This window comes from Mixophyes fleayi, chromosome 11 (genome assembly GCF_038048845.1).
Source record: "Mixophyes fleayi isolate aMixFle1 chromosome 11, aMixFle1.hap1, whole genome shotgun sequence".
In the NCBI taxonomy this organism is placed as follows: Eukaryota; Metazoa; Chordata; class Amphibia; order Anura; family Limnodynastidae; genus Mixophyes; species Mixophyes fleayi.
In genome coordinates, this window is record NC_134412.1 from 95,907,718 (window position 1) to 95,932,949 (window position 25,232).

General features: G+C 38.2%; 1 protein-coding gene and 1 long non-coding RNA gene across 6 annotated transcripts in view; one reads left to right on the plus strand and one right to left on the minus strand.

Annotated features, from left to right (window-relative positions):
• The window catches only part of KIRREL3 (kirre like nephrin family adhesion molecule 3), a 541,498-nt gene that overhangs the window by 272,938 nt on the left and 243,328 nt on the right, over window positions 1-25,232 (minus strand). The gene's annotated exons all lie outside the window — the stretch shown is intronic.
• LOC142107219 (uncharacterized) overlaps window positions 1-25,232 on the plus strand; it is a 339,875-nt gene that overhangs the window by 2,693 nt on the left and 311,950 nt on the right. For all 4 annotated transcript variants that reach the window (XR_012679905.1, XR_012679904.1, XR_012679907.1 and 1 more), the window contains exons 2-5: window positions 6,002-6,134; window positions 6,272-6,418; window positions 9,375-9,477; window positions 23,674-23,765. This is a non-coding gene — a long non-coding RNA (uncharacterized LOC142107219). The remainder of the gene's footprint in view (window positions 1-6,001; window positions 6,135-6,271; window positions 6,419-9,374; window positions 9,478-23,673; window positions 23,766-25,232) is intronic.

Sequence of the window (25,232 nt, forward strand, 5' to 3'; positions counted from 1 at the left end):
GCAGTGTGTGAGGTGAATAGTGTATATATATTACTGTATAACGGGGCAGCAGTGTGTGAGGTGAATAGTGTATATATATTACTGTATAACAGGGCAGCAGTGTGTGAGGTGAATAGTGTATATATATTAGTGTATAACGGGGGGCAGTGTGTGAGGTGAATAGTGTATATATATATTACTGTATAACAGGGCAGCAGTGTGTGAGGTGAATAGTGTATATATATTAGTGTATAACGGGGGCAGCAGTGTGTGAGGTGAATAGTGTATATATATTACTGTATAACAGGGCAGCAGTGTGTGAGGTGAATAGTGTATATATATTACTGTATAACGGGGCAGCAGTGTGTGAGGTGAATAGTGTATATATATTACTGTATAACGGGGCAGCAGTGTGTGAGGTGAATAGTGTATATATATTAGTGTATAACGGGGGGCAGTGTGTGAGGTGAATAGTGTATATATATATTACTGTATAACAGGGCAGCAGTGTGTGAGGTGAATAGTGTATATATATTAGTGTATAACGGGGGCAGCAGTGTGTGAGGTGAATAGTGTATATATATTACTGTATAACAGGGGACAGCAGTGTGTGAGGTGAATAGTGTATATATATTACTGTATAACAGGGACAGCAGTGTGTCAGGTGAATAGTGTATATATATTACTGTATAACAGGGCAGCAGTGTGTGAGGTGAATAGTGTATATATATTACTGTATAACAGGGGACAGCAGTGTGTGAGGTGAATAGTGTATATATATTACTGTATAACAGGGCAGCAGTGTCTGAGGTGAATAGTGTATATATATTACTGTATAACAGGACAGCAGTGTGTGAGGTGAATAGTGTATATATATTAGTGTATAACAGGGCAGCAGTGTGTGAGGTGAATAGTGTATATATATTAGTGTATAACAGGGCAGCAGTGTGTGAGGTGAATAGTGTATATATATTACTGTATAACAGGACAGCAGTGTGTGAGGTGAATAGTGTATATATATTAGTGTATAACAGGGCAGCAGTGTGTGAGGTGAATAGTGTATATATATTACTGTATAACAGGGCAGCAGTGTGTGAGGTGAATAGTGTATATATATTAGTGTATAACAGGGCAGCAGTGTGTGAGGTGAATAGTGTATATATATTAGTGTATAACAGGACAGCAGTGTGTGAGGTGAATAGTGTATATATATTAGTGTATAACAGGACAGCAGTGTGTGAGGTGAATAGTGTATATATATATTAGTGTATAACAGGGGGCAGCAGTGTGTGAGGTGAATAGTGTATATATATATTACTGTATAACAGGACAGCAGTGTGTGAGGTGAATAGTGTATATATATATTAGTGTATAACAGGGGGCAGCAGTGTGTGAGGTGAATAGTGTATATATATTAGTGTATAACAGGACAGCAGTGTGTGAGGTGAATAGTGTATATATATTACTGTATAACGGGGGGCAGCAGTGTGTGAGGTGAATAGTGTATATATATTAGTGTATAACGGGGGGCAGCAGTGTGTGAGGTGAATAGTGTATATATATTACTGTATAACGGGGCAGCAGTGTGTGAGGTGAATAGTGTATATATATTACTGTATAACAGGACAGTAGTGTGTGAGGTGAATAGTGTATATATATTACTGTATAACAGGGCAGCAGTGTGTGAGGTGAATAGTGTATATATATTAGTGTATAACAGGGCAGCAGTGTGTGAGGTGAATAGTGTATATATATTAGTGTATAACAGGGCAGCAGTGTGTGAGGTGAATAGTGTATATATATTAGTGTATAACAGGACAGCAGTGTGTGAGGTGAATAGTGTATATATATTAGTGTATAACAGGACAGCAGTGTGTGAGGTGAATAGTGTATATATATATTAGTGTATAACAGGGGGCAGCAGTGTGTGAGGTGAATAGTGTATATATATATTACTGTATAACAGGGCAGCAGTGTGTCAGGTGAATAGTGTATATATATTAGTGTATAACAGGGGGCAGCAGTGTGTGAGGTGAATAGTGTATATATATTACTGTATAACAGGGGGCAGCAGTGTGTGAGGTGAATAGTGTGTATATATATTACTGTATAACGGGGCAGCAGTGTGTGAGGTGAATAGTGTATATATATTACTGTATAACAGGGCAGCAGTGTGTGAGGTGAATAGTGTATATATATTACTGTATAACAGGGGGCAGCAGTGTGTCAGGTGAATAGTGTATATATATTACTGTATAACAGGGGGCAGCAGTGTGTGAGGTGAATAGTGTATATATATTAGTGTATAACAGGACAGCAGTGTGTGAGGTGAATAGTGTATATATATTACTGTATAACAGGACAGCAGTGTGTGAGGTGAATAGTGTATATATATTACTGTATAACAGGACAGCAGTGTGTGAGGTGAATAGTGTATATATATTACTGTATAACAGGGCAGCAGTGTGTGAGGTGAATAGTGTATATATATATTACTGTATAACAGGGCAGCAGTGTGTGAGGTGAATAGTGTATATATATTACTGTATAACAGGGGACAGCAGTGTGTGAGGTGAATAGTGTATATATATTACTGTATAACAGGGCAGCAGTGTGTGAGGTGAATAGTGTATATATATTAGTGTATAACGGGGGGCAGCAGTGTGTGAGGTGAATAGTGTATATATATTAGTGTATAACAGGACAGCAGTGTGTGAGGTGAATAGTGTATATATATATTACTGTATAACAGGGCAGCAGTGTGTGAGGTGAATAGTGTGTGTGTGTGTGTATATATATATATATATATATATATATATATATATATATATATATAGAGAGAGAGATATTTATTTATATGTATATGTATTAGTGTATGACGGGACAGCAGTGTGTGAGGTGATTATTGTAGATATTTGTCTATAACAGGTGTCAATAGTGATTAAAGTGAATAGTGTATGTACACCCATCAGCCACTGCTAAGTGAAGTGAATAACATTGATTATCTTGTTACAATGACACTTGTCAGGGATAGGATATATTAGGCAGCAAGTAAACAGTCAATCCTTGAAGTTGATGTGTTGGAAGCATAAAAAGCGTAAGGATCGAGTGACCTTGACAAGGGTCAATGTGTGATGGCTAGACGTCTCGGTCAGAGCATCACTAAAACGGCAGGTCTTGTGGGGAGTTCCTGATATGTAGTGTTTAGTACCTACCAAAGTGGTCCAAGGAAGGACAACCGGTGAACCAGTGACAGGGTCATTGTCGCCCAAGGCTCATTGATCGTGTGGGGAGCAAAGGCTAGCCTGGCTTGTCCAATCCCGAAAAAGAGCTACTGTAGCACAAATTGCTGAAAAAGTTTATGCTGGCTATGATAGAAGGGTGTCAGAAAACAGTGCATTGCAGCTTGCTGCGAATTCACAGACTGGTCAAAGCGCCAGAACCAGACCATGGAGCAATGGAAGAAGGTGGCCTGGTCTGATGAATCACGTTGTCTTTTACATCAAGGGGTTGCTTTGCGCAGCAATTTTTTCCTGGTTTCTGAGGTTAATTTTTCAGCTCTGGGTGGAAACTAGGGCTATGTGATGCTGTGGATGGGGTTGGAGAGTGCCCTCTGTAGCCATTTAAATGACAAACTTAATTGTGCAACAACCCAGGTGGTAATGTTTCTTTAAAGAGGCACTAAAGTCTTTTTTGTTTTTCTTTTTTCATATTTTCTGAAATTAATTTTATTGTTAAGTTATTTACTATCAATACTTAACTCCTTTCCACAGAGGAAAAATTATACATTTCCCTGATGTGTTAGCTATTATTTTGCCTTCTAAATACTGGTCATATCTCGTATTTCTGACTTTTTAATGGACTGCACTGTGAAAATTGGTTTACAGATAAATGCAAACAATTGCTCTCTACACCACAAAACATTTATTACTTTGAAAAGAATCTGTTAGCAAAAGAGAGGAGGTATTCATTTAGTTTGGAGTCCAAAATTAAATTACATGGAAATTGTGGACACCCTGAATCTTAAGACATCAGCTTGTAATGCATTCAGTTGTGTTGGTATAATTTAGAACTCTAAACTACATGATTACCTTATTTTTTCTTGATTGGTAAAATGTTAGACATACTATCACAGGTATCTTTATGTTGGTGTTTAATTCGTAAAGTTCAGAAATACAAAGGCAGGTGAGGGGTATACAACACAGAGTACTTTCACACTTCAAAACCGTTTTATCATCATGATTTATTTATATAACCCCACTAGTTTTGCAGCGCCATACAGAGAACACACTTGCATCAGTCCCTGCCCCAATAGAGCTTACAGTCTAAATTCCCTAACCCACACACAAACTATGGTCAATTTGATAGCAGGCAATTAACCTACTAGTATGTTTTTGGATTGTGGGAGGAAACCGGAGTGTCCGGAGGAAAACCACGAAAACACAGGGAGAACATAGAACTGCACACAGATAAGGCCATGGTCTGGAATTGAACTCCTGACCCCAGTGCTGTGAGGCAGAAGTGCTAACCACTAAGTACTGTGCTACCCGTATATCAGTGGAATCAATGAAAATGTACATAAAATCATATATGAAATCCTAATTATCACACAGATAAAAAAAAAAGCGGGCATTGTGTATGGCTCCCTATTGTCCACTAATGAGCTTTACAGACAGCCAGGAGCCAGACTCAGCAGGGGTCACATGAGAGAAGACACCTGGAGAGGTAGGGGAGGGGGCTGGATAGTATGAGAAGGCCACCAATCGAGACCTTTTGCAACTCCCCTGGGCAGGCAGTTCCCAAGTTGGGATACTGAGGTGATAAAAGAGGCTACCCTGGAACCTGGAGGTGTATGTGACTGACTTTGGCCAAGAGATGTGCTATGGAACCTATCTCACTGGATTTATTTGAACTGATTTCCTCGCTTGTTGGAGCTACTATTTTAAAGGGGACTGTGCTGTACCTATCCCACTGGATTTATTTGAACTGATTTCCTCACTTGTTAGACCTATCGTTAAGGGGCCATGCTGTATTTAATCCTGTTCTGCTGAATAAATCATCCTTCTATTTTTCCTGTAATGCCATGTCTGAGTGATTTGGGAACCACGTATCTTCACAATATGCATTAATGTAATAATGTGAAATGACCTTATCTGGTGGTAGAAGTCACAAGAGCTTCCGGTGTAGCCAGGCTAAGTTTCCAGTGTTGCTCCTAGAAATGAACTAGAGACCACCTTGTGGTGTAATAATAGAATGGACTTGGCATATTTTGCTAGTTTTAATTCATACATTTATAATATTACATAAGAGCTTAAGTCTGAATGTCAATAGTTCTTATGTTAATGGTAGCAGTCTCTGGCAGCTCCTTACCCTGTGTGCTGTTAACCGAGAACTGATCCATCTGCCTGAAAGGTGCCTTCTGTGCCTGACTCAGAAGAAATAAAACAGAGCTGTGGTACGCCACTTTGTGCATTCCCTTAACACAAATTCGTCAGTTGCGTAATGAAATTCTAGCATTTTAATTACTTATTTTAGGGTTAAAGTTGAAATAAACATAAAAAGTTTGTTAATGGTTGTTAGTCTTCTTTCACTTACATGTGCTAAAGTGTACAGCACCTACCTAGCGCTGGGTGCTTTACAGATAAAAGGAAGTAGCAATGCTGAGAAGCCTGCAGAACCAAACTTTTCATGCTTGAGATATTTTTGCTTTTTCAAACCAGTGGATTACTGGAATATTGTTTCCTTAATGTTTCAAAATAACCTTCATCTGAGCTAATATATGTGCTTATATGTGCTATTTTTATAAGAAGTTTTTAAGTGTTGGGATCAAAAGAATATATACATATAAATGGGTTATCTGGGATTTTGACTACATGGTGTATCTGTTTTAAAATACCTAAAGTGATATTAAATTCTGGATTTTTTTTATTTAGATCAATCTCGATAAAAGCTTTGCTGGCAGCATCATGCTTTTTTGATATTTGCGCAGAGAACCATGATTATGTTTTGCTTTTTTTTCCAGATTCTAAAATTATAGATACAGAATATGCCGCCTGTTCTGTACTGCTGTGGATGAACCAATGGAGATTTTGTTTTTACATAAGCCTTATATGGCAATATGAGAGTAATGGCTGTTGTAGGCCTTGTGGTGAGAGGTGAGTACCAGACACATCCAATAAAGGTTACCCTTGTTAGCCCATAAAGAGAATTGTATATAATTTGCATTATTAAATGTGCGATGTGTAGAAATGTGGTGTGAAAGAGCAACCCTTTCTAACCTTATCCCCTACAGAGAGAAGTCATTGACCGGTACCAAGGACATGGAATGAACACTGATCCTTAAACAGCCAAGGCCACTGCAAGGACCAGCTTAGTTATGAAAATTTCGTCCAGAAGTCCGCCTCACAAAGAATTTGAACCAGTGACTTAAATGAGGAAGGTAAATCTCTCCTCCCCTGGCTGATATTGATTTCACTATTGTTTCCGTGCACATCCCGTGTCTGCAATTTTTATATCCCACTTCTGTGGATCTGAACCCAGCAGGACAATCTTGGGTGAAGGACCCTAAACTCTCCCTCACACCATCTCCTCCAGATGGACAATGGGCACGCTCCTATTGACCTTGGCAAAGAGCGTGGAAACCTGGCAGACTTAATTAGCGAGGCCTGAAGACAGTGAGGCAGTTTGGTCCTACTGACTGGGGATTAAGATTTCCAGATGGACTGAGGTCACTGAGGAAAAAGGGACAGCTTCATAGCTGTGGCTCATTTGAGGAACCCTCCGAGTGATGGCAGAGGTGTATGACCTCCAAAAGCAGGATGATAGATCCTTACCACTACATGGCTGGTAGTGAAGCAGGCGTCTCAAGATATTTGTAGAAAGAGTTTGATATCAGATCCTTAGTAACCAGCCTATGTATCTCTTATGCCCACTTGTATGTTTACCCAATTGTTGTCAAAATACATACTTTATCTCTTTTTTTTTTAACATGTTTTCCACTTTGTGTCAAACGATATTATTGTCACGGTCTCAGGCGATAGCAGGTCTTTACGATGCGAATCCTAGGGTCTGCACAGTTTAGCGCTACACCAACAGGGCGCGGAGTCTAACGAGCAGGCGGTGTTCACCAGGAACTGCCGCAAAGCAGTATGGTCTTAGCTGCGTCTGCTCGCAGGTCATGGCCCCTGCCAAAGTACTGAGCGAGACCCTCTTGGGAAGTCAGGAGACTAGCAGGTATTTGAATAGAGTGTCTGCTTTGCAGACTAATAGAGTAGAATAGTCGGTACCTGAGTGGAGTGTCAGCTTTGCAGATGAGTAGAGTAGCAGGTACTTGAATAGAGTGTCAGCTTGCAGACGAGTAGAGTAGATAGTCGGTACTTGAATAGAGTGTCAGGCTTTGCAGACGAGTAGAGTGGATAGTCGTTACCTAAGGGAGTGTCAGCTTTGCAGACGAGTATAGTAGCAGGTACTTGAATAGAGTGCCAGCTTTGGAGACGAGTAGAGTAGATAGTCGGTACCTGAGTGGAGTGTCAGCTTTGCAGACGAGTATAGTAGCAGGTACTTGAATAGAGTGTCAGCTTTGCAGACGAGTAGAGTCAGAGTAGCCACGTCTTAGGCACCCAAAGGCAACTGAGGAACAGGCACTGAGTGAATGGAGGAAGTGCCTTTTGCATTTGGAGCCAAAATTGCCTGGCCAATGAGGAGACAGCCATAGGTTTTATAAATCACATGCGCAGACCCGAATCCAAGATGGCGGTGCCCGGGACCGAGCAGAGCGCCGAAGCAAGGTAAGATTGCCGGGGGTCGGGTGGGCTGCCCCGATACCCCGGCGAGTGACAATTATGTTTGAAATATGTTGTCCCATGTATAATGCAATGTCTGTTACATGTGTACCTGTCATCGCAAATCAGCATTTTGTAGCATAGATATTTGGAGGAGGATGAACTACAGGTGTCAGGAATTTTCCCTAATGTAGAAATAATATTTAGAGCGTCAGGGTTATTTGGAAACTGTTTTCGTAACAATCCTTTACTGCAGATGGTGATGCTGAGCTATGCAATTCTTCTGCTTAATATTTATTGGTTTATCCAATTTTGTAGGCTATAATTAATACTAGTGTACTGTGCAAATGCTGTGTGTCTTGTTTATATATTTTTTGATTTTGAAGAATCGCTCAAATATGCACAGAGTGCAGTCTGCCAAAGCTCATTCAGTACAAAGAAAGAAAAACATTTCTTCCACCAGCTTAGCAATTGTTTTAGTAAATAATTCCATTACAACTCCTTACCATATATTCAGATATGTACATACATTGACTCAAATGACACATTGTATATTAATGTATGCACATATATTCTGCAATTTATGTACTTCAGCGAGGGACAAACTGCTCTCAATATAGCGCTGCTGAGAATAGCCTATGAAATAAGACAACATTTTTGTGGGAGAGGGTGAGGGGAGGATTCCAGTTCCCCTGAAGAACTTAGTCTAATAAAATAATCCAAAACAAACACTGGTCTGTGTTTTCCTCCTAAAAACACAGAAAACTACAGAAAAACATCCTATATTAAAACAAACTAGCTGCAAAAGACTCTTCCACATTTCTACTAGGTGCATATTAATACCGACTGTGCGACCTTTTCAAAGAATGTACTGGAGGTAGGTCCTAGCAGTCAGGAGATTAATGCCGTTTATGGCTCTTTTATAGCTGCACTTCTCTACGCTTAATCTACAGAATAAAAATGACAGAAAACATAACATTTATTTTCTTTTTAGTTTGTTGCTGTCAAACTAGAATTTTATTGATCATATGCTGTGTTTGTTTTTTGTTTGTTTTTTTGTATCTGTAATAATAATAAAGATGAAGTTGTTAACGCAGAGGCACCCCCTTTACTTGTAATGTTTGCGCAAAAATAATTATTTTAAAAGATTAAGAGCCAGAATCCAAATGAACTACAATAAAGTATCTGCAGTAGGGGGTGCATTGATTGGTATTTACAAATAGGGAACATTAGAATGCAGGAGACTTTCTTTTGTGTTAAAGAGGGAACAAAACTGCACTAACTTGTTTTCTTTACTATGTCTAGTCAAAAAAAACATTACTTAGTTTTATCTTTTTGATAATGTGGCTGCTACTATGCTGCAATTCTAAAGCTGTTCATCCCAGTTCAATCACTGTTATATGTGTACATATCTTAGCAAATTATTTTGGAAAAGCTTTTTCATTATCATGAAAATAGATTTGTTGTCAAAATGGGCAGCCCACTTTGGGAGAAGTCACAATGGCTCTCTATCAGCAAAGACCGTTTGTGAAAATCTGCTGGAAGTAGGTGAATATAACTGGTGGATAAATACTCTATTATCACTATAAGCATTTCTTTTATTCTTGTTTTTAGATGCATCACTGACCCTAATGGATACTCCAGTTGCAAGACCAGAACATAACCACTAATCACCCTGAATATAACAAACCTCACATAGAATTACTCATCTTGCAACGTATGTTCAACTATTTATGTTCACTTTTATATCACTGGCATAAAAGCACCAATGTTTCATGTTGTCCCCAGAGCCTGGCATTACTTGTAATCATTTTCTTTGGATAATTCTTAGTTATATATTTAGATATGTTTGGTTGCTTGTTTAGGAGTGAAAATGGCACATACGATGGAATGATGCATTTGAATAAACCAGAAATTGCCTTTAATTAGTTTAATTTCTGCTGATGAAAGAAATGTGACATCTGATTGAATGCCTGTAGCTCCTGCCCAATCAAATATCACTACACACATCCTGCTGGAACTTCTCTTCCCTCTCTGCTCTTTCCCTGCTCAGAAGTAGCCCAAGTCTTTTGGCTACTGCCCGTTAACATTGGGGTTGCTAGGGCACTATACTGGGGAAGTTATTAAAGAGGTGGACAGCCCCTTTAATAAAAATATATGGTTACATCTTCAGGTGAACTATTATGTTGAGAGTAATTCTTTACATGTCATAGCTTAATATAGACCATTTTATTCTATTGAAACCTCATGTGGCCCTGTTGGTATTACCTTCTATGGACAGATTATGGTGCCTAGAGATTTGTGACTGTAACTCATGCCTCTGAGATTGCAGGACCTACGTGCCTAGTACCTGTGGGTTTCCTAAGGTTTCCCTGCTGTTGTTGTTATGTCATACTCCACATCTCCCTAGCACCTACTTCTGAAATACTCTATGTTCTGGCCACCTGTTTGAAAACCTGCACATGCAATTTGTAATAATGTCCACCATCTCTGTCCCTGAGGGACATATATAGGCACATATAACACTGTATTATACTCCACACTAATCCACAGATCTATCATACTGATCCCTACAGTAAAACACAAGATACCCCACAGTAATTAACTTGATGGATATCATTATGTTGACTCCAGTATTTAGACAGACACGTTTGATGAGGAAATGGATCTATAGCGGTCTGTTTCACAAATACAAGTAATGGTCATACAATAGGAAAGATTTTATTAAACTTGGAATTAGGATCATTAATATCACTCTAAGTATGACTATTAATAGCTGTGGAGTCACTCTCATTTCTTATATTAACTATGGAGTTGCAGGTCCTTATGCAAAGTTGGCCACACAATGGGCATAATTTACGCTGAAGAAGCTGGATGTATAAATAGCGTTTTATATGCCCATATGCACTTGTGCCATGTTTCATCTTTGTTTTATGTGCAACAAACACATTTGCTATTAGGCATCACTATAACTTAAAAACCTCTAATACAGCAGTATCTTTTTCCTGGTCTACATATGTTCGCAATAGCACAATCGCACTCTGTACTACGTTAGAATGCCCTGTCCTGCCTCCAGACGCAGGCTGGCGTAAGTGGCAGAGTTACGTGAATCTGCACAGACGCCTTTGTGTGTGGACACGTTTCTGGGCACGCTCAGAACGGTTTCACACAATATATGCTACAGAAACTGGCATAGTACTCACTCTACTTCAGAACCACAGTCTTTAGACCATGTTCCTGATTTGAAACTGCATCTTGGCACACACGAGCTTGAATGACGCATCTGTCATGTCTCAGCGTGTACCATATGTCTCTGCAATAACATAAAGCTGTGTAACATGGAAGTGCCACATGTACCAAAAATAATGTTGTGAGCACAGAATGTGGATCTGATTCCTGCATGTGGAGCTAACAGACGCACCATCCTTTCCATAAAGTTGATTAATGAAGGAATCTTACCATTGTGAACTCTGTTTCTTTAAAATATATCAGTGGTGAGCAACAATCATATATAGCGGGGTAATCCATGGCTGGATGGTGATGTTTTCCAATGATTGACCAGTTTAACTACCCAATTGTGTATTAGCAGTGTGGACACTCCAGTGACATTAAGTGGATGTAGAAATAGCAGCAGTGGCTCAAAGGCCACATTTGGGGAGAAAAAAATTATTGCCGTCCACTGGTTTATGTCTTTCAAAAATAAGATGTCATTAATGTGCACAAAAAGTTTGTTCCCAACAGCATCTGATCATTGAGCCACATTATAATCTCTTTGCACAATAAACTTCAGGAAGTGAGAGGTCTGAGCAGCTCAAATAATAACATGTTACAGCTTTCCATATAATTGTGAAACTTAAGAATGTTGAACACTATTTACTGAAAGGTAGAATGCACATTCGCCACCAATACTATTTCAACTATAATGAGGTGTAAATCATATGCAAATTAATACAATTCTACTTTACTCACATTTTCTGCTCTGTATTAAACATGTTGTTTCCATCACATAAATTATGCACTATAAATAGGAAGTATCTGCTCAGAACTGTACATAGATTGTTATATATCTTATATTTAGATTTATACATTTATTTCATTAATGTCCAATAAGCAGAATTATTTGCATAGTTTAAACAGTAATTTTCTTTATTAAACATAGATTATTGCTATTTGTATTGTGATAAAATGTATTGTGTCATTCCACATTACCTGTGCTCACTTAATAATAGTTTAGTTGAAAGGCCAGCAAAACCCATTTGCTAGTACTCCAAACAGGAATCATTACATGCATTAACAAGTGAAGTATTTGTAAATATAAAAGCCAAAAGATACAGCATTCTGGTTCCAGATCAAACCCTTCTTAACCACAATGGCACATCTAGATGTCCCTCTTTCCTAGGTTTCCTCCTACCACTAGGAGTCCCAGAGGCCTTCTAACACCAAAGTAAGTTAATTCGACACATCATATTGACTACTACCTGTCAGATCACGATGGACTGGAAGAATGTAGAGATGCATTCAGTCATTATTGCATAACTCCTCTAAGACTTTCATCAGAGTCTCGGAGCCATGGATGGTATACTTCAATGCTCACCTTCCTTTTTCCTGACCCCACTTCTGTACTAGAGTCCAGCCCTCGTCTACTAGGCGATAAGCACATAACTTCATTGTACTGGATCAGATCTGACGTTAGACCACCTGGATCTCCCTTCCCCCTGCAGTAACCTCTTCCTCTTAAAGATGCCAACACCATATTTTCTTTCATCACACATTAAGAAAAATAGGTCCACACCATATACAACTTAATCTTTTTATTTTTGTTCCGTTGGTCCTTTTTTGATCAATTCTTAGCATAAGCTAATTTGTTATTAAGTTTGGTTCTAATTGTAACTTGTTATTCAGTATTGTTACAAGTTGAACATTCAATAAATAACATTTTAAAAAACAACACCCCCCCCCCCCCCCCCCCCCCCCCTATAAAACTTAGTGCATCGTTTCTGGTACTAAACTTACTGCTTCTGTGTTGTAGAGGCTCTTAAAGAATGTGAAGTTTATTGACTTTGTCCCATTAACTCTTGCTCTTCCTAACAATTAGTTCCTTCTACTAAACAGCACCTGTAGTTTTCCAGTCAAGCTCTAAGCAGAGATATAGAAACATTGCTGAACTCTTCGGAGGAGGTGAAAGAGGAGCAGTAGGAGCTTTTTTACGTCTGTCAGTAGAAGCCTTATGCACAAGTTAAGCATGTTATGCCATAAATGTATTTTCAGTGTTACTTTACTGTCCTTTTAAAGGAGAACTTAATCGTTCTCCTTTAATGAACCATCCTAAATTAAAATGTTTGTTTTATTTTGTGTTTAAAAATGCATGAAGAAACATAAACACATTTGACATGGGTTTGGAGCTAACTTTAAGCTTTCCAAGTGCGTTTCCATGAGGTTCCAAAATCCAAAACGCCAACACAGTGCTAGTGAAAACACTAGTGAGTATGTTGTCGTGTCAAATTTGTAAATTAATTAAATGGTGCTCATCTCTACTATCTGCATATTATTGTATCCAAGGATGACCACTGAGGTGTGTGTATTGTAATCACTTGAGTTTAACCAAAACTATCCATCATTTTGCATGGTCCAGAACCAAAGTGAACAACTGATGGGAGGAGACCCTGCATGAGGGGCTTAATTGTCAGTTAAACAATATATTCTAGTAATAACTGCCTCTTGGGGTTCCAGAGCTATGGCACATAGACACTTTGTGTCTCAGAACTATGGCTTACGTTCACATGGGATTAATCTTATAAAAGTTTGTGCACCCCGGCTCCAAGTCATTTTTGTGTGTTTGGGGTAATTTGTTGTTATACAACTCGTGTGACAGCTTGAGAGCTCATGCTCTACAGCCTGATCCTTTCCCACCTTGTATATAGTAACAAGTTCCCATATAATATGCTTTTCTCCCAGTGTAGGACAGAACATCGTGCAGATAAGGCCGTTCAATTGAGCTGTTCTATTGTAACACTGCAAGAGCGCTTAGTGATCTGTGCTTCATTAAGTCAGGAAAATGGTTATTTTAACCATTTTACTCTCCAACAAACCTAAAGGCTTTAAACTGCAAGTGTTCCCTGCTTATTAGACTTTAAAGTGTCCTAAACATCTCTGGAAGAATGGAAATTTTAATGAAAACTTTGATTAGATTTCTCGCTCAAGTCTTTGCCAATGAATTCCCACAACATTCACTTTCCTTCTAATTTCCCTTGTGATCTGGACGCAAAAATGTCATTTACATAAAGCTGCTGATTCTTAGACAAACTCCCAGAATACTTTTTCATGTGCACTTAACCCTTTCTGTTGTGTTTTGTTTTTAAAGTTAATATACAGTCTTTCAATAATCTATTGTTGTCCCTTCATTATACTGAAGAGATGATCAATTAAAAACAGGATGACCGCTCTGCCTTAATTATTATGATGAATTATTAAGAGGCCTTCTCATTGAACAGTTCCCCTGTCCCCACAAAAAGTGATTCTGTGATTACCCGTTTCCAGACAGAGTTTTCAGGAGTTGACGCAAAGGTCTCTACTTATGGCAGCAAATTGTTGGGGGTCATTTAAACCTGCCCAGACTACAGCGTGAATGAGCAGAACTCGCCTGTTGCTGTATTAGTTACTCCTCTCCCTTCTATAGCTCAAAATGCAGCTATAATAATCAGCACTAGAAACACAGATGGTCCTCCTTCGGGAGAGAGCTATCGGCAGGGTGGGCTTTACTGAATCACTAATTGGGGGAGGGAACACTATTAAATGATTAGGGGCTTTTCAAAAGTGCAAGTTTTGGCGGGTCCCTTTGGTACATTTTTCCAGAACTCATCGACCTTTGTGTGTTTGGGCCCTGAAGACAGCAATGAGATGCGATGCTGTGAGGTTGTGTGTGCATACATACTAAGAACAGATACTGAGAATTACATCCAGTATACAGTAGGGCTGATGAGCTGTGTAGTTGGCCAGTATTAGGGACAAGCAACATCTAAACACAAATGTGTTTGTTTGTTTGTTTGTTTTTTAATAAATACAATTACTTAATACTTAGTCTAGCACTGATTAAGGTACACTCCCATGGGTGCTTTAATGTAGCCTTATATTTTAGATTTTTGAATTTGACAATTCTTCACTCTGTTTGCACCAGGTTCCTGTCACAAACACTGTAGGCAGCGCTTGTAGAGCGTATAGCTGGTGTGACAGATTCTGATGCACAAAGCTCCCGTGTGACATTAGATTAACAATGCATGCTCTCAATCAGAGTCTCTATAAATAGATATGAATAGTACAAGTAGGAAAGTACATTAAAAATAAGGATAATGACTTTAATTTTGAAAATATGACATGTAATTTTACATTTTTTTAAATTCTGTCAATGTATGAGAAATGTAACATGCATGTTTGTGAAAATACTGTGGTGTACAATGTTGTAGACACCTATATTTAGTTCTACATTTATTTATCATTTATTAAAACTGCATCTCAAAATTTCAGCTTTAGCTCGACAGCTGATACCAGACCACAAATATAATCATACCTAGCGATCCCTCCTATGCTCTCGGCCTATTCTGGCCACTAATAAACAAACAAATTGCCAGGTAGCCATAGCCTGGAAAGACCAATCCAAGCAGTCATAAACGGAACTTGTCATGTTTACGCCATGGAGTATATCACGTGGACTGCCAATAACTCAATTTAGAGGCCACCTACTCCCAAATTAGCAAACCCAAGGGATAATCACTGTATTTTAAGTATATCTTAGGGGTGCTGTTCTGCCTACTGTAGGCTGTGACTGGCAGACAATGATACGCAGGGCCAAACAGGCCACTCACCTCCCCCTGATCCCCTCCATGTCCACTTCCTGCTCCTGCATCTTTACACCCCTCACACAACACCCCCTATCACACTCTAGACTAATGAGGTATATCTATATCTATAGATGCTAATTACCCCCACAGACACTTTTTTTCTCTCTTTGCCAGACCCTATCCCTGTTTGTACGTTTTTGTTCTTGGAAAAACAAACTGTTTTGAATTACAAACTTCATCTCCACAAATGTTTTGTTACTGTAGATTATAAGATAATGTTCGATAAATAAAGAGCCATTTTCATCTTTAGTACAGGCATCAAACGTGTTATTGTATCGATAGGTAGGTACAGAGACTGACAGATTTTCCTGTGGATCCAAAAAATCTCTCGTCCATTTAATGACTTATTTGCTGATGGCTACTGGGAATCTTTAACGGTGTTTATCAAATTTCCTAGTGTTGGGTCATAACACACAGACAAGGGACCACTAATACTTTCTCTTCGGGTCTCTCTGAGGGGTAGTTTGGTCTAGCATGGATTAAAGCCTTAACCGTATGTCTTTATTATGACAATCCATCCGCCGAGCACGATCCATAAAAAGGCGAGGAAAGGCGTTGGGCTATTATTTTATGGCTCCGCTCCCCAGTGTCACATTTGGTCTTAACGACTGTTAAAGTTCCCTCTTTGCCTGGACACATTGCCTGAATGCTGAGCAGTTGTTCCGCCTCTTGTTGTAATAAAGCTCCATTTATCTACAGAGGATAGTGCATTGCCTGCCAGTGTCTAGATTACACAGCCTGCCTGACAAACTTCAGCCCAGTTCTGAGTTCAGTAATTAGACAAGATATAATACAAGGATTTCCCAAGGACAGATCTATTCTTTAATTATAAGACAATGTCTCAGTTCACAGTAAAACATTGTCACTTGAATCAAGGATCATTCCACCCAAAGCTAAATTCAATCTTTTGGGGGAAATACTGTGGGGACATGTTAAAGATCATTGATAGCAGCCACCAATATCTTCCTTAGTTACTGCTACCCCTCTGACATATCGTTATTTATAGCTTATCCCTTATAAACATTTGTTAAATTTGTGATACAAGCCTCTGTTTTATTCTGGCCACATGCTGAGGTAATTCAAGCAATATCAGGCACTTGGCTCAATATAACAGTGTATTTGGCCCCATATTATGCCAATGTGTCATGCATGGGCTCAACAGATTAATTATTGAACAGTTTAAAAATTTAAATTCAGTCAGGAGACAGCTATTATCGGCTTGTCTATACTTATACTCTTAACAGGCTCAAGTGTGACCGGATCCTTTAGTAATGACCCTCTTGGATGGAGTAACAGAATCAAAGGGTATGCTGCCTGCTTTATGTTTAGTGTTTATTTAAATAGCATCTGTCATCTAAACACAGTGCAGGTAAATACTTTATGGCCTCATTCAATTTTCCTAAGAAAGCAGCCTATCGGTTGTCTAGAAATCATTGTCTATTAAGAGCAAACTATGGCAAATGTTTGCACAATATTGCAGAAAGAAAGAATGGGTTGATATAGATTTGGGATTGTGTAAACAGCGCACACCAGCACCTCTCTTACCTCATTGTTTGGACTCCCAGTGACACTGATCATTTTATTGTAGCAGAACAAACTTGATCTGTCTGTTGCGCATTCCTTTCCTACTGATATTTTCTGTGCTTTCGCCTCTCTCTGTTTATTCCTTGGATCTTTTTTTTTTTTTGCAAGTTGAGATAACCTTTATTAAGCCAACATGAGAATTATATTTAGCTGATCCAGCGCCGCACATAGAGAGACTATACCTCACAGGTCTGACATTAAGCTTCTGAAGAGACAGCGTAATATGCCCATGAGGTGAGAGAGAGCGAAGATAAAAGAAGGGAGATAAGTGGATGGTGTTCTCAGGGGCTCAGCGGGAGGATACAGTCTCACACGTGGGTTTGTGCATTGCAAATCTCATCTATCCTAAATATATAAGGCAGCATAGACATTAGTTGTCAATCCATCGCAAGTTAAAATATACACGTTAAACAGATGAATGATAAATGAACATTGTAGAGTTATTGCTTGTCTTTACCAATAAACAGCATCTCTCTGACATGTATGTTTAGGCACCAAGAAGAAATCTACAGAGCACTAGGTCCAGATAAATAATTGTAGAATGTCCTTATAATCATTTTACCTTCTTATGCTACCCCAGGAAGTTCCTGCTGCTATTGTCACCTTTTGTTCTATAACAGCACTCCTGTATGTGGGCACCAGACACACACATGTGTCAAATATCACAAGGGAGATTTTTTTTCCATCTATATTGCCAGTCAGAATATGGATTTTTGACTATTCTATATATGACGAATGTTCTACTTTACATTTTCAAGTGAAAATAGAAAGATTTGTGACCCGGGGGATTGTTTGATACACTCTGTGAAAGGCTGCCTATGGCATGTATCAACTTAATTGGTAAATCTGTCAAAACACCTCGTCAAGAGTGTTGTGTGGTAACTAGAGCATTGTGTGTAACTGTATATGGGCAGATCAGAAGTTTTATGGGGAATGTACAATAAATAATGTCTGCTGATGATAATGCTGGACCACATTGTGAGTACAGAGCCTATTTATATCCAAAAGTGTAACCATAACTCTTACGATGTTGTGACAGTATTCATATTCATGCTGTGCTGTAAAAATACTTGTGATGTATTTTGCAGGTATACTGTCATGAGTATAAGACTCTGATATGTCCATTTATGGCGGATCAGTCACAAGTTATTAATGTGCTTTCTTCTTTAAATTACACAACCTCATGTATATTACCAGTTCAATGTTATTTAACAAATTTGGAAGTTTAGCAGAAACTGGCAATATTGTGAGTAGGGTGTTATAAAGCACATTGGATGTAGTGTAATTAATAGTGTAAGTAATACATTTCATTGCATGATCCTTAAATTCACTAAACCTCAAATACCACCTGGATTATGCAAAATAGCTGCTAATAAGGTTCACTAATTGTATGTAAACATTTGAGGAGCTTCTCAGAACTGAAGATATTTGAGATAAAGCTGTGGTTGTTCCAACACCCCCACCCCCAACATCTGCCGTTCACCCCGTCATTTTCTTCAAGGACACTGAAATTCAAATATTTTATGCTGACCACATGTAGCGATATTGCCAGATTTCCAGATATTTGTCTTTAGATGCCCTTAACCAAGCAGGTGCAATACCTAAGAAATGGATCAAATTCATTTCTGTCATTCATTAGTAGATCAGTATTTATACTCAACTATACAGCTAATGGTAAGCTAAACTATACAGCTAATGGTAAGCTAAACTATACAGCTAATGGTAAGCTAAACTATACAGCTAATGGTAAGCTAAACTATACAGCTAATGGTAAGCTAAACTATACAGCTAAGATGATTTCAACCATCCCAACCATTTACCACAATATTACATTTATCAATGTAATATCTCACAGTGCCATACCTCAAATTGGTGTTCATAAACATCATAATGGATATGTATCCCATCGTCCCAGGCCTCTTTTACTTCCTCAGAGCTTCATTAAAGTATGCTTTAGGCATACCTCCCAAACTTTATCCAGGCAAAATCTGCCCAATTCTGCACCCCCAATTCACACAAACCCTGCACTGATCTGCCCAACCACACCCACTTTCTGGTAAAGCTCCACCCACTTCCCTGTAAGCACCCAGGTCTGCGTACTGGCACAGTCCTGATAAAATTTGGACAGTTGAGAGGTTTGATTTAGGTATCCCTGTTTGGAGAACTGAACAAATACCGTTCAAGGCCATTTTCTGTTTTTTTTCTCCCTAACATAAGGCATGTACATAAAATCCTATTTCAATATGCTAACAAAAGAGATCTTTATATGTAGTAGTTTTTTAAGGGTGGCAATGCAAAGAGGGAGCATAGTACTGAATACACTCCAAAACAATGTTGTAAGAGATCTTTTATAAGTATTTTGGTATATAGCGTTTTACAGTTTCACTGATATATTGGCATAAAGCCGCATTATTTGATCAGTCAGGTTCATGGCTCCGCAATAGATTACACACTGAATTACATTTTCTTGTTTTCTAACATTTGCAATGTAGTGGTAACATATGAAACAGCTTAAGCCATTATTCTACTGTTTGATGTATACATTTTGATGAATTCATGAGATTAGTGTAAAATATATCCTTGTATTTGGAAACTAGTGATATTTTTTTTTGTAACTCGCTTTAAAATGTTCCTACTATAACTATTAGAAGTGACCTTGGAGTATGATGTTTTGTATAATTACACTAAGCTGCAGGCTGAATTCACAGAACTCCTCTGTGGCTTCTAATAGCTATATACTGTGTGTGTGTGTGTGTGTGTGTGTGTATGTATATATATATATATATATATATATATATATATACACACACACACACATATGCAGTGCATGCTGCATCTCCTAGGGTGCTACACGGCAGGCATGCGGTACAAGTGTTGAAGGAACAGGTGGCCTTTGTTGCTATTGTGTAAACGCAGAAATTTATCACCTAATTAGAGGGGGAGCAGCAGAAATGTTTCCAACACAGCTCCAGGAGGTAATGAAGCACACACAACTCTCGCTTCATTCGCTATTCGAGCTGAAAAATTGTTTAACTTAATAGACTATTTATTACATTTATTCCCTCGGCCTACCTGATTAATATTTCCATCTTGTCGCCTGCTATACAATTAAAACCAGTAAGAAGTTGTTGGACTGATACAGGGGGAGGAATTGTCTGAGATGGGATTTGCTGAGGGCTAAAGAAAAAAAAACAGAACAGAGGGTTTATTGTGGCTTTTGCCATTTTACTAACAAAAGCAAATTGGGAGAGTTTCCTTCTTAGTGTCTCCTCATAGGGTGCCCCAGAGTATAAAGAGAAATTAAATCTATGTGTCCAATTGCCATTGAATAGATTACACAGGCGCCGGGAGTAACATATCAGATATCATTGATGTATTGAAAAGGTAAATATGCCCAAAAATGTTGGGGACCCTGCTCGTCAAATATTTTTCCCCAAAACAATCAGAGTGTCCAACAGGTGGCCAACCTCACAATTCCAGCGAGGGGGATAATTTTCAGAGTCCAGATTGCTTTGTCTGATGCTTACTGCATCATTAGGATTCTGCTACTTGTGAACTGTTTCTCTAACTTAAATAGACCTAATAGATCCAAAAGGTCAGTTCTGTAAATGCAAACCTCTGCCTTTCTTGTACCAGTTCCTGTAGAGGAAACCTCTAGTGATCACATGCGGTCCTCTATATATGTCATCCCCACACCAACGAGTCACATTACCTAATGTGTCATTAAATCATTACAGTGATACGTTACACATAGGGATCTCGTAGAAAGAAATATACCCAAATACACCAATGTGAGCAGTTACTGTTCTATGTCTGTTTTAGTGCAGTTTGAACCATTGTTGGTAAATAACCCTCAATAAATTAAATTTAGATTTGTAAAGTTACATCTAGGATAAAATGACAGCCTAGAGACATGGCAAGATAGGTTGGTTTGTGTTTAACCCCTGTCATAGTGAATATATACTTATTGTAGGCAGATAAAGACTTAAAGGCTTACTTGTCAAAGTTTAATGATGTGGTAATGATTTAATTCACTTCACTAATGTTGCTGATGTTTTTAATTTTTGCTCCATTTGTAGCAAAAATGAACAACGCTTGAAACAAAAAAAATAGTTATTTCTGAATTACTGTATAAACATATACCAACTCTCATCATATCAGCTAACATATGCACAATACATTTCATTGTCTACAGTAGCAGTGAAGAGTTAGATCTGTGGGTGCTGAGATAATAAGTATTGCATATATTTCAAAATTGGGCTTCTGTCAAAGTGCAGAACACCATGTCATGATGGACGTATCTCTTTTAGCAGGTTAACCATCCAAACTGAACAATACAATGTCTTGTCTTCCAAAATCAGACTCTTTCAATTAATTGTTACCCCCTGCTCACCATCATTCTCTACCCACCATTTGGCCTGCTTTTAGGCCCAGCATGGTGGCGAACTAGCTGCTTCTTGTCAACAGTTATTGTTGCTCTTTTGTGTCACACAAAAATAGATGAGAAAATTAGAGATTGTCACCACCTGACTGAGCTGATCTGCACTGAGGGTTTTATTAAATAAATCAGGAAAATGAAGAGATGATGTGGGCAAGCCTTCCTTGTTTAGTTATTGTTTCTGCACCCACCCCTCTGCTGGCTGTGCCCGTTAATCCTAATAATCACCTGGAGACAGGTAGCTCAGAGTGGGGCTAGTTCTTACTGAACCCCAGGGCACCTGTTGCATAAAAATGAATCTTTTGTTGTACTAATAGCGAACATTGTATATTCTAGCTCTTCCTGTGAAATCCTCTACTGATTAATTTCTCTTGGCTGAATGACTTAACCAGAGAAAGCTTTAGTATTCATACCGTGTGATGTGGCAAAAGCTAGTGCAAAGAGCATGCTGCCATTGTTAGTGCCAGGGCCACCTGCTGGGGCATAAATTCAGCTCTCCAAAGCTTCATCTACAGAGGAAAAAAGGTTACGCTTTATTTTTGCATACCACATACAAAGGATAATTTGTATAATTAACTATTCATCAAAGTCGGTAGTGTTAAATGAAACAGCAGAAATGTTTCAGGCAGCTTGGAAATCATATTGGAGTGATTTCCTACCACAATATTGGAATATCAGGTTTACACACAACCTTCAATATGCATTTCATATAAACTACTGATCTTTGAAGCGTGTGGCCCTCTTTTTTTAGGGCGTGTATCTCATCAGACTGAATTTTGCAACCACACTAAAATATTATTATTCAATACATATTGTTATGATAATAGACTGTAGTTCTATGTATGTCGTCTAATCTTTATCAAGACTGGCCTGTAAGCCAATATATTATAGTGAATATTCTGATACATCTCTTTTACCATTGAGAGAACAAAGGTGTTTTGTGCGGGCTCTCATCTCACAGCCTGTTCATCAAAACACAGCTTGTTTATTACTAAAAAGCCCTTATTCTGTACATCAGGAAATATGAGAGTATCTTTTGTATTGTTTACTATATAATACCATTAATCAATGTAGGTTTATATAGGCAAATTAGCTCCCATTCGTGATTACAGATTCAGAGACTGCATTATCTTTTATCCTTCCCAGTTAGACATTACTTAACCTGGAATAAAAGGAACTCCCTTTTCTTTCCTTACGCCGCACCCACTAATGAGGTTACTACTAAGTTGCCATGCATTGCCATAAACTGGTTACATATTATTTAGGATGAAAAGTGGACATTGGACAAAGGATGCCACAAAAGTACCTGTCAGTTAAACTTTTGTTAGAGAGTGCAGCCAAAAGCCTACTAAGCCAGGGCAGGCATTATACTTACAACATCAATCCTTTGGATCTGTTATGCTATGTTATTTTAGAAGAAAAATTGTCCATAAATGATGACGAAGGCTTTCCACTGTATGCATGTGCTTTCGTATATAGGGACCCAATTATACATACTCATCTTTGCCATTTTCGACCAGACCATTTTCTTTATGATTCTTCTGAGGAATCTTGCTTGGTCCTATTTGATTGTTTCTCATCTTCTTTCCCTGAACCTTATTCTTACAGATGTCTACCTTTTGGTTGTTTTGACTATACAGTTATTTATATAGCATTTATATAGTATGCATTTTATTTATATTTTAAATAATGAAATTCCCTTAGAGAAACGGAAGACATTTGTGTGCCAGCATTATTTATTTAATGATATATGGCTGTATAGAAAGGTTTATATGGATAAAGTGATATACCCTTTCAGCTGCCCAGAATTTCAGTAAATCCTTGAATATTCGGTATTAATCCCATTTTGATGACATTTGCACTATTCCCTCCATTCAGCTTCCAGCCGTTGCCTTAAGAAAATGAATTTAATGTTTGCTCATTATCTTTAATTTTTCCTTATCATCAAGATTCTAAACTTCATTATGAAATTGACCTACGTGTCTCTATATTGCAGGCATTGATGCTGCCTGATACTTGCTGGTCTTATGAAGACGGGCTGGCTCAGAAGACAGTCCGAACCAAGGAGAATAACATTTACAGTGAGAGGTACACATGAATTTGTACATGTCATTCGTAGCACAGTCTGTGGGAGGTGGTATAGTAACAGTTTGTGGGGCCATGGAAACATGAGATTGTCACAGCACTTTTGTGGTAACACAAAAACATAGGATAGCATGCGGTATGAATACTGATTAGTGAAGTCAATCGGTTTTCTGAGCCAAGATTGCTCATGGATCCTGTACACTCAGGACTGTGTAGGGCTATATCCTACTGATGTGTGTCCTACAGATACAGTAGGTGTTGAATGTCTTAAGACACATAGATCAACATATAGCTGAAATATCGCTGTCATAAAAACAGTCACATTTTATTGCGTCAAATGTTGTTTGGCCAGAGATTGTTTGCACCTTGTTGATGGACTGGCTCTAAAATTCTTAACTAATTTTTATTATTTATATATTTATTATCTGTGCTATTTATTAATGAGGCCAAATTGTGTGACTGAAATTAGTGTAAGATCTATAACATTCTATTAACTTCAACAATTCACTTTTCAATTCCCCGAGTATTATATCCCCACCCACTCTATTATACACAGCTAGTTACTGCCAGTTTGCGATGGGTTACTCTACAATTGCAGTTAGCGCTATATTAATAACTAACCCTCTGAATGTGAGCTAACATTCTACATTCTGCAACATTACAGACTGTCCGAAGTCTCTTACATAATGATACAACTGACAATGTTATGTGCATAAAGAAAAACTACAACTAATCAGTGTAAATAGGGAGGGTGGAGTATGGATTAAACACTTCTCTGATCTTCTTTATGCTCACTCAACATTTTAAAAAGAGGTGTTTGTATAAAATAATGTCACAATAACACATAGATGTCAATTAAACCTCTAGATTGTGCATCACTGAAAGTAATTCAGATGTCCAATATCTGAATGCAATGGAGTCTTCTCCTGGCTGCCTAATCATTATTATCTACATTACTATGTTGTATACTAGTTTGATTAGAATTAAAGAGCAAGATTAAGGGCACTTTAATTCTTAAAAGTGTACATACATTATAGACTGATTATAGACTATAGACAAAATGCAGATGTGAGTAAACAGCTACCAAAACTGCAGGCTCTGTGATCACCAATCCCTTTTCCTGAACCTTTTGCAGTTCTCGGGCAGCTATTAAAAGCGGCACCTGTAAGAAGTGGAAGTATTGTGCAATAAAATGAATGTGAATGCCACTGACAGGACACTAACATTTGCAAATGTGAAATTATAATTTTGATAATTATTATTAAAAGTTTTTTTGTATAAGGTGTTCATGTTATGCAGTTCTTTACAGAGAGTATATAATCTGTCTCTTCAGTTCCTGCCCAATTGAAGTTTACAATCTAAATTCTATGCCCCTGGCACACACACATAGCAACCCAGGGACCACTAGCTACCAAACGTAATACAATTTTATTTTATCATCAACTATGGAAATACAATGGAATAGAGGAA